Raw genomic sequence first — 9391 nt, forward strand, 5'->3', positions numbered from 1 at the left:
GTTTTGAGTTCTTTGTATATTCTAGATGCTAATCCTCTATCAGATGTATAGTTGAAAATATTTTTTTCCCATTCTGTAGGTTGCCTCTTGAATGATGTCCTTTGCTGAGCAGAAGCTTTCTAGTTTCATGAGGTTCCGTTTATTAGTTGTTGATCTTAAATCCTACACTATCCTGCTCAGAAAACTCTTTCCCGTGCCAATGAGTTCATCACTTTCGCCCACCTGTGAATCCCGAGAACTATAATAATGACCCTGCCTTGAAGATGTGCCTTGGGATAATGGCCCAAACATTAGGGAAGCAACCAACCATGCTTTGATTGGATTTAAGACCCACTGAATGAGGCGAAACTCATATCTTATATTGTTAATGGAGTCAAGAGCAGGAGGCCATGAACCCCAGGAAAAGCCTACAGCTGTTATCCTGCTAAATGAACATAGTAGCAATAAAATGACTCCTAGTGACGTGATGCTATAGCCAGAGACCAATGCGTTGCTCCACCCCGGGCGGAGAAGCCTCTCCATGTAGTAGATGGCAATTAACACAGAGACACAACAACTGGAGTATGTGTAGGGAGTGAGGTAGAATGCTCAGCCCTGAACAGAATGTCTTTATCACACCCGTCCCCTCAAGGCTCAGGGATCCATTCCGAGAGAGCAGAAGGAATGTAAGACCCAGAGGTGGTGGACGATTTTAAGAAAACAGCATTTCCTAGGAACAACGGGACAGATGCACATATGAACGTGCAGAGACCACGCAGGATGAGTGCACACAGACCTGCACAAACTCAGTCAGACAAAAATCCCCCGTACGTAGGAGGGTAAGTGGTCACAAAGTCCCCACACAGGTCAAGAAGCTATGGACTAATGACAGCTTATGGGAGAGAGAAAGTCAGTTTTTCCCCAATGCAGAGCACTGGGATATCAATTTCACTGGGACAGGCCCCGTGATTCAGAGCAGATAGCTTAGACAAATGGGACTCCATGTTTTACAGTGGCTTCTTTCCCCTGCTTTTGTTCCGTTCTTTAACATATATTTTTATAATTGATTCTTTGGGAATTTCACATCATGCATCCCAACCCCACTCACTCATTTCCCAGTCCCTCCGTATCTGCCTTCCTGCCCTTGTAGCATCCCCTCCAATGAAAACTTAAAAAGAAATAATAAAAAAATTAATGCAATGAAAATAAGAATACCAATTAAAACAAACAAGACCCACAAAAACAAACAAACAAAAAATGAACAAACGAAATCACTTTGCTTTTCTCCATTGCGCCTTTATTTGTCCTGGCAGTGTTGGGAGCTGCTGGGTCCATTTGTTCAAACAACTCTACTTTCAAATGTTCATGGTGTAATGTGTCGTTGGTCAGGTTCAAGGCCTCTTTCTGATACTCCGTCAATACTAGACCCTTGCTGAAACTCCTGTTGGATATCCTGCAGTTGTCCCAAGTCATAGAGATCCTGTGGCTGTGTTGCTGAAGGACCAGTTCCTTCACATGCTTCCGCAGGTCACACATGGGGTATGTGTTGTTGAGGAGTGCCAACTCAATACCCTGGCTGTGTGCTTGGGTGGTAGCAGAGTTGTCAGTCTGGGCTGCTGGGACCATCCCTCTCAGGTGAGGGACAGGGCCAGCTCTCCCATGCCCAGGGGTCATCAGGGTCCACCATTCCAGGGTTAGAGAGGGGAAGGGTTAGCTCTTTGGTGGTTGGGGAGAGCTGTCCCCAGGCCAGCGAGGGGTGGGGCCCACTCGGCAATGCCCTCATACTTCAACACGTGATTCTCATGGGGCCCTGTGGTAGCACGGGCAGCAGACATCAACACAGACCCCAGCTGCAGCAGGGCATAGACTTGGCCATCAGCAGCAACTTGGGCCCAGATGTCACTAGGGCCCCACGTGGCAGCACAGGCCTCTCAAATTGGCATGGGCCCAGCAGCAGTATGGTCCCCAGACTCCAACATGGCTCCCAGGTGGTAGTCCAGAACCCAGGCATCCTTGTGGCCTTTGGTGGCAACAGGGTCCATGGACATCAACGCAGGCCCTGGTTTCAGTAGGGCCATGAATTCACTCCCATGGACCCACATCAGGCTGTTCCTCACTGCCTTCACTTCTGATCTGCCTTTTTCCTGATGGATTCAGAACATTCTACCTTTCTCTCTCTTTCATCCCCCTCCCCCTATGGCACCCGACTATCCAGTCTTACAAGGCACTGGGTAGGCAGGTGGTTTCTTCTGCCTGCTGATGTTTTAACTTCTAGAAACAAGTAAGATGTGCCACAACAAGAATAAGGACAGGAAAATAGAAAGCGTGTGACATTTGACACAAGAGGAATTCGAAATAGCTACCGAAGCAGAAAAGGATGGATATTGCTTCAGCAGTCAGGGACATTTCGGCTAGCCCAAGCAAAAAGAGAACATTTTGCATCCACCAGACAGAGCCAAGATCTGAACAAGTAAAGCAGCTACAGATGGCTAGACACTGTGGGATGAGCACATTCAACCCCGCACCCCGCAGGGGGCAGCACATTGCACAGCCTTTTTAGAAGGACGCATGCAACAGACTTATTTTTATGCCCCTAATAGTCACACTTTTTCTTTTTAAGGATTCTATGGAAATAAAAATCCTAGTGTGGTCAGTGATACGGTTCAGAGGGTAAAGGCACTTGCCTCCAAGCCTGGTGACTTGGGTTTGATCCCTAGGTCACACATGCTAAAAGATGAGAAACCCACTCCTCTGACTGACCTCCACATGGGTGCTGTGTGTGTGTGTGTGTGTGTGTGTGTGTGTGTGTGTGAAGACAAATACACAAAAAATAGATGACAATGAAGATGATAGATAGGTAGATAGATAGATGAGATAGATGATAGATAGATTGAGATACACAGATGTTAAAAAAAAAAACTCCAGTTGTCAACTCAATACTCTAGGTATTGACAACTTTGTTCACAGTAGTAAGAGTCCTAAAACAACTGGAACTACGTTAATACATTAATAGTAAAAGAGCTGTAAAAAAATACCAAAGAACAAAAAACAAACAAAACCTCCTTACTCCTTCTGCAGTTTCCAGCAGCTATCTGAATGTGTGAAGTAGGTTTACATAAATGTAACACCGGTACATAAGGAAAGCCACTTGCAGTCATGAGTCTTGCATTTCATAATAACCTTAGCAAAATTTCTATAAACCCTCTGCCTGCCTTTGTGTGTTTGTGTATATGTAACTGTTCACACATGAGAAAGCTGTGAGGGGATTAAACTCAAGACTGTCAGCATCGGTTCTTCTTGCAGATGGGGCTTGGGGGGGAATAGGAGGGAGACGGTGAGAGTCTTTTTCCTGTTTATCTTTGTCTCACACTGTTGGGTGACTTGTTACACTTCTAATTTGTGAACTGGATTCTAACAAGAACACACGCTTTGGTTTCTGCCTGCTACTGCTACAAATTACACACTTGGCGATTTATACATTTTTTTAATCTTACAATTCTGAAGGTCAGAAGTAAAAAAAAAACAGGAGTAGGCAATTTACATAACTAGGTTGTGTGTGAGGTATAGACATGTGAATTTATTTTACTGGAGTAACCACTTGGTTATCAATTTGCAACCAGCAATATCACATGAGTGTTAAATACACATTGTAAAACGCATTTTTAAACAGCCAGTAGTTGGGAATGGATCCCTTCTGCAAATCGGTTTCTTTGATTCTCTGACTCCTGGAAGCTGCTGGTCTTTCCTCTTGATTAGCGTCAAAAATTCTTTTTTTTTTTTCTTTTTGGTTTTTCAAGACAGAGTTTCTCTGGAGCTTTGGAGGCTTTCCTGGAACTCGCTCTGTAGACCAGGCTGGCCTCGAACTCATAGAGATCCACCTGCCTCTGCCTCCTGAGTGCTGGGATTAAAGGTGTGCACCACCAACACCAGGCTTATTGATGAAATTCTGCTTCTGTTTTAGCATCCTTGTCCGCCTCTCATCGTACTTCAAGTAGGATATTTTTGATGACCTGGAATCCCAGTGTATCCTTCCCATTCAGCAATCCTTGGTGACATCTGAAAACTCTGTGATTTGAGTGAAAAATTGTCCCTCGTAGGTTCACATCTTTGAACAGGTGGTCCTCAGCTGGTGGCACTGTTTTGGAAGGTCACGGAACCTCACTGTGAGGTGGGGCCTCTCTGGGAGCAAGGTTTGAAGTCTGACAACCTTGCCCTATTATTTGCTCTCTTTCTTGGCTGCAGAAGGAGCCTACAGACAGCCACACCCTGATCTGCCTCAATGCCTCCTCTACCACCATGGAGAAGATCTAGACCTGCCTTAATTGTACATCAGAAACAAAACCTTCCCACATTAAGTTCTTTCTCGTTGGGCATTTGGTCCTGACAAGGAGGAAAGTAGCCAACGCAGATCATAAGGGAGCATACTCATGGGATTAGAGTATGGATGTCTTGGGAAGTTACAGTACTGCCTATTGCTGTCATTGTTAAAGTGGTGTATTTAGTTAAAAGCACTTTAGAGAATGCAATGTTCAGGAAAGTTTAGGAATCCCTGTCTGTAAAGAGAAACTTTTTCCTTGCGAGAAGCTTTCCCACCAGCCTGGTTCTAGAGCCGCATCAGTCCCAAATAAACACACAGGAGGCTGTATTAATTATGAAGCTGTTGGCCTTGCTTGCTTCTTACTGGCTAGCTCTGACTTAAGTATTTACCCCATAATTGTTAATCTAAGTATTTCTCTTACCGGAGAAATTTCCAGGCTTCCTACCCCATGGCGGTTACATCTTGACTTCCTGTGTTTCTCCTCCCCAGAGTCCTTCTGGACTCCTAGTCCCTCCTATCTTGGTTCCCTATTGGCTCAACAGTGCTTTATTGACATAATCACAGGACCTCCCACATCACCTGTCTAAAGTTATTTACTATCTGACTGTAGCTATAGATTTTTTTCTTGATCAAGTAATGTTCCTTTCAAAAACTGGATATATCTGGAACAATTTGTCTTTGGTCTTCTTCTTCCTCTTCCTCTTCCTCTTCCTCTTCCTCTTCCTCTTCCTCTTCCTCTTCCTCTTCCTCTTCTTCTTCTTCTTCTTCTTCTTCTTCTTCTTCTTCTTCTTCTTCTTCTTCTTCTTCTTCTTCTTCTTCTTCTTCTTCTTCTTCTTCTTTTTTTGGTTTTTCCAGACAGGGTTTCTCTGTGTATCTTTGGAGCCTACCCTGGCACTCACTCTGTAGACCAGGCTGGCCTCGAACTCACAGAGACCTGCCTGCCTCTGCCTCCCAAGTGCTGGGATTAAAGGTATGTGCCACCAATGCCCAGTGGGCACCTGTGGTGTAGCAATATCCTCTGAGACGAGAGGTAAAATACCCTGCCCAGGAGAAAAGCTCCTTAAAGAAAAGTTTCTTAAGATTCAGGAGGAAAACAACTCATGAATCTCAGGATGTCCCTGGAACTGACCAGATGCCCAAGGACCCTCCCTACCTCCCCAAGGTCATATAAGCAGTAAGGACAATTATGGAGACTCGGAGGAGCAAGGCAGAAATCACCTAACCTGTGGAGAAGCCTGCAGGTCATGCAGAGAGCAACAAAGTTCCAGTTTTTATGAGTTATCATGTGGGGGTGGGCTTTGAGGTTTTAAAAGCCCATGCCAGGCCCAATCTTGCTCTTTTGGGTTGGCTGTTCTTCTATAAGTAACATATTCTCCTTTTCATATCCCCGGTAATGCCATTGGTTCACCGCGTTTAACTTTGGTGGTGTGCCTACTTTGGCATGTCCAGTATCTCGGATACATGAGCTTTCCCCTACAATCAAGTTGCTGGTCACCCTCAATAGAGTGTTTTAGAAAGAACTGCACTGGATGGCAAATCTTGGGCCAGAACTGCTTGACTTGCCTGCTCCTTCCCCTGAGAGGAACACACAGAAGAACAACGGAGCAAACACACACAGGTGTCAACACAGCTAAACAAGACCTGCTCACTACTGAGGGCCAAGGCTGATTAGTGGCTCTTCTCTCTTAACGGAGATGTTACACTAATAAGAAGGGAGGAGCACAAGGCTAGGTACTCTTGCCTTGGTGGTACTGGTTGAGCTGTAAAGATATTTACTGTGCGGAGTACTTCCACAGGGTTACTAAACAATGCCTTGCATATGGTCCCTGTGCTACGAGTCTTATAGTGCCTCCGGGTCACAGGTTAAGCATACATATGTCCCTTCTAAAGTCACATGTGCCTAGGGGGAATGACGGAGAACTGTTCCACTGTTCCGCCTTTTATCTAATAGAGCTGGCCTTTGATACGGGTAGCCAGCTTTTACACTTTCCACCTGAAGCTGGCGCTTTCCCCAGAGATCTGTTCCCTGCTCCATACCAACTAGTCACCCAGCTAAAGCCTGCGCTTCCCATGCTCCTTTGCAAATAGCTGTGGTCGTGGGACCAATGCGAGTGACTGATGGAACTGATGGGATACATGTCCCACTTCCCTCTTAAAGTCTAGGTGTAACTCCTCTCGTCCTGGTCCCTCTCCCCACTCATTGGATGATGGTGGTAGAGCAGCCACTCTGGACCAAAGGGCAGAAGCCATACAATGAGGATGGAAATGTCTCCTTATTGGACGTGCAACACCTGGAAATTCCACAGCTACTTCAGTTGTTGTGTTTTAGGTCTTTTGTTATTACATCTTCAGTGCTGTAAGCAACGCTGAGGTAGAAGGTTCCAGTCAACCAAAATGATGGCAGGAAGGCTGATGCACAACTCGGGTGATCGTCAGGAACTTGAGATGGAAAGATAGATGGGGATCACCCCTTAATGAGAGAGCAGGAAGGGACAGAGAGGCAGAGGCGAGCCTGGCGTGGCTCCTGGATGTGGAGTAATCGATCTAAATCTAGGCAGAGGCCAGTGGCTAATCTTAGACACCACCCAAATCACCTCATTAGTCTTTTTCTAGACTTGAGTATTTCAGGGAAAATACGAAACGGACTTGGCAAACCTCTAATTTTCCTCTCTTGGATTATGACATCACTTTAAAATGTATTCAATGTTTTCATAGGCACCAGCTGCATGCTCAGGGACGGACTGGTATGATTTCACCGAGCGGTATCCCAAGCTCTCATTTTCCCCTTGTTTTTACAGATGTGCCTGTGGATACTTGAATTGGGCAGCAGTAAGTGTTTTCTACAAACTGAAGCTCTCCCTTCCTGAAGGAGGAGGGAGGCTCATGAGATACAGGAAGTAAGCAAACCTCTCAAGTCTGGAGAGCCGGAAAAGGGCAAGATACTGCTGCTCCCCAAGGTTGTCACAGCAGTCAGCAGTTGCTAGGGAGAAGACAGGGCTGCCTAGAGGAGGCTCTCTGGCCTATGGAGCTCCCTGTAAGACCTGCAGAAATCTCCAGGATTACAACTTTTCCGAGTTATGACCCTTTGGCGATGCAGCTGTCTTAAGGTCATCCATGCCCCTGTAAATAGCCCCACCCACACTTTTCTGCAAGTAACCCCCAAAAGCTCACAGGTCCACCTCATTGGATGTTAGTGGATTCATTACTTTGGTCTGTCATTGGTTCACTATCTAAATAAGTGGTTCCCTTGCACCTCCCCCAAAAGTCTCTACAAAGGTGCACAACTGATGTGCTCCTCCTAGCTAACAGGAATGGGATTTCCCTCTGAAATAGGAGCAGCAAAGAGCCTGGGCTCAAGCTTGGCAAGGCAGAACAGTTCTATCTCACAGAAAGTTCCACTGTATTCTACTAAGAGATACAATGCTTCAGATTAGTGGCTCTGTGTGCAGGGTTGGGGGAGAAAGCCCAGATTGAATGCTGCCCTCACCACCTGTCAGTGGGATGATTTGGGACAGAGTACCTGTGTGTGTGTGTGTGTGTGTGTGTGTGTGTCTGTACACATGGACATATGCGTATATGCATGTGTCTGTCTGTATCTCTTTGTCTGTCTCTGTTTCTTTCCCCTCATTTATAAAGATGATAACAATACCTACCTCCCAAGATGGTCGGGAGAATTCAATGATACTTAAAGATACAGCATGGAGCCTAGCAAGGTCTTAATAATGTTAAATGTTAGTAGTTGCGATTTTTGACACCTTGTTACTGTTAAATCATTGATCCAGCGCCACGCGAGAGTAACTGTGCTAAATAATTCCGTATCTTGACTTTTCTTGACTCCCGGTCTTTGCTTATCTCACCCTGATTTGGGGATCTAGAGCACACCTGTCATTCTGTACAGGCTGCTAACGCTTCAGGTGTAGACAGGAGGTGCTGTGCTATATTAACATTTGTTCTCAGAAAAAAAAAAGCAGTTGTTCTTTCTGCCCATGAACGTTAAGGAAGATTTCCCAGAGAGATGGGGGCTGAGAGGTGTGAGCATGAGAAGCTGATGGGGGTTTTCCTTCTATGTATATGTTTCTCTTACTGGTTGATGAATAAAACGCTGTTTGGCCAATGAAGCAGGAAGATAGGCGAGGCTAGGAGATGCGGAGAATACTGGGAAAGGTGGGCAGAGAGAGTCCACAAAGAGTTGCTGAAGAAGTAACAGCATGCTGAGGCACTATTGGGTAAGCCATAGCCTTGTAGTAATATATAGATTGATAGAAATGGGTTAACAATTAAGAGAGAGAGCTAGACAATAAGAAGCCCTAGCCATCAGCCAACAGTTTCATAATTATATAAGTCTCTGTGTGTTTATTTGGGGTTGAGAAGGGCAATGGGAGCTGGCGGGACAAGAAAATTCAGCAACAAGGAGCTGCCTGAGCCACTGCTCTTCTCTTGCAAACTTGAATGTACCCTGAGGATAAAGAATAAAATTCTTCCTGAGCTGTACTTTGTGCTCAGGAGTCAGAGTAAAAGCAGAAGTGTGTCATTCTAAAGGTCATGACTTTCAGGCAAAGCTGCTGCACACCGAGACTGCGTAGCTCAATGGTGGTTCCGCTGAGGGTCACTGGGTTTCATGCTGCCTAGAATGCCCTCTCTCTGATCTATGTGTGGTGGCCTTTCTCTCCATATTCAGATTTCTGCTTAAATCCCTACAGACCTTCACTTCTGTCACCCAGTATGGAAGAGTTTCTAAAACACTCACATTGCCTAACTTGACAGCCTAAGCAATATTTATTGCCTTCTAACATTTTCTCTCTTTTTTTTTCTGACTGAGATGTTTTTATTGTCTTTCATGGCCAATTATAAAGATCCTAGGACTCAAGAAAGGTGCTCACGAGTTTGACGTGTTCCTGTATCTGCAGTGGTTGGAAAGATGCCTGGAGCACAGAGGAAATAATGTTAAAATATTTTTTAAAAGCTAAGATACCAGTTGAAGCATCCAAGGCATTAGACTACTGCTTCTGAAGTTTCAAGCAAAAGATACCCCTTTGGGGACAGCTCATCAGGTCCTTGAGGCTTACTTCTCTATCCTTGGGCATCTTGTGCAAT

Source organism: Mesocricetus auratus, unplaced genomic scaffold (assembly GCF_017639785.1).
Source record: "Mesocricetus auratus isolate SY011 unplaced genomic scaffold, BCM_Maur_2.0 Super-Scaffold_15014, whole genome shotgun sequence".
Lineage (NCBI taxonomy): Eukaryota > Metazoa > Chordata > Mammalia > Rodentia > Cricetidae > Mesocricetus > Mesocricetus auratus.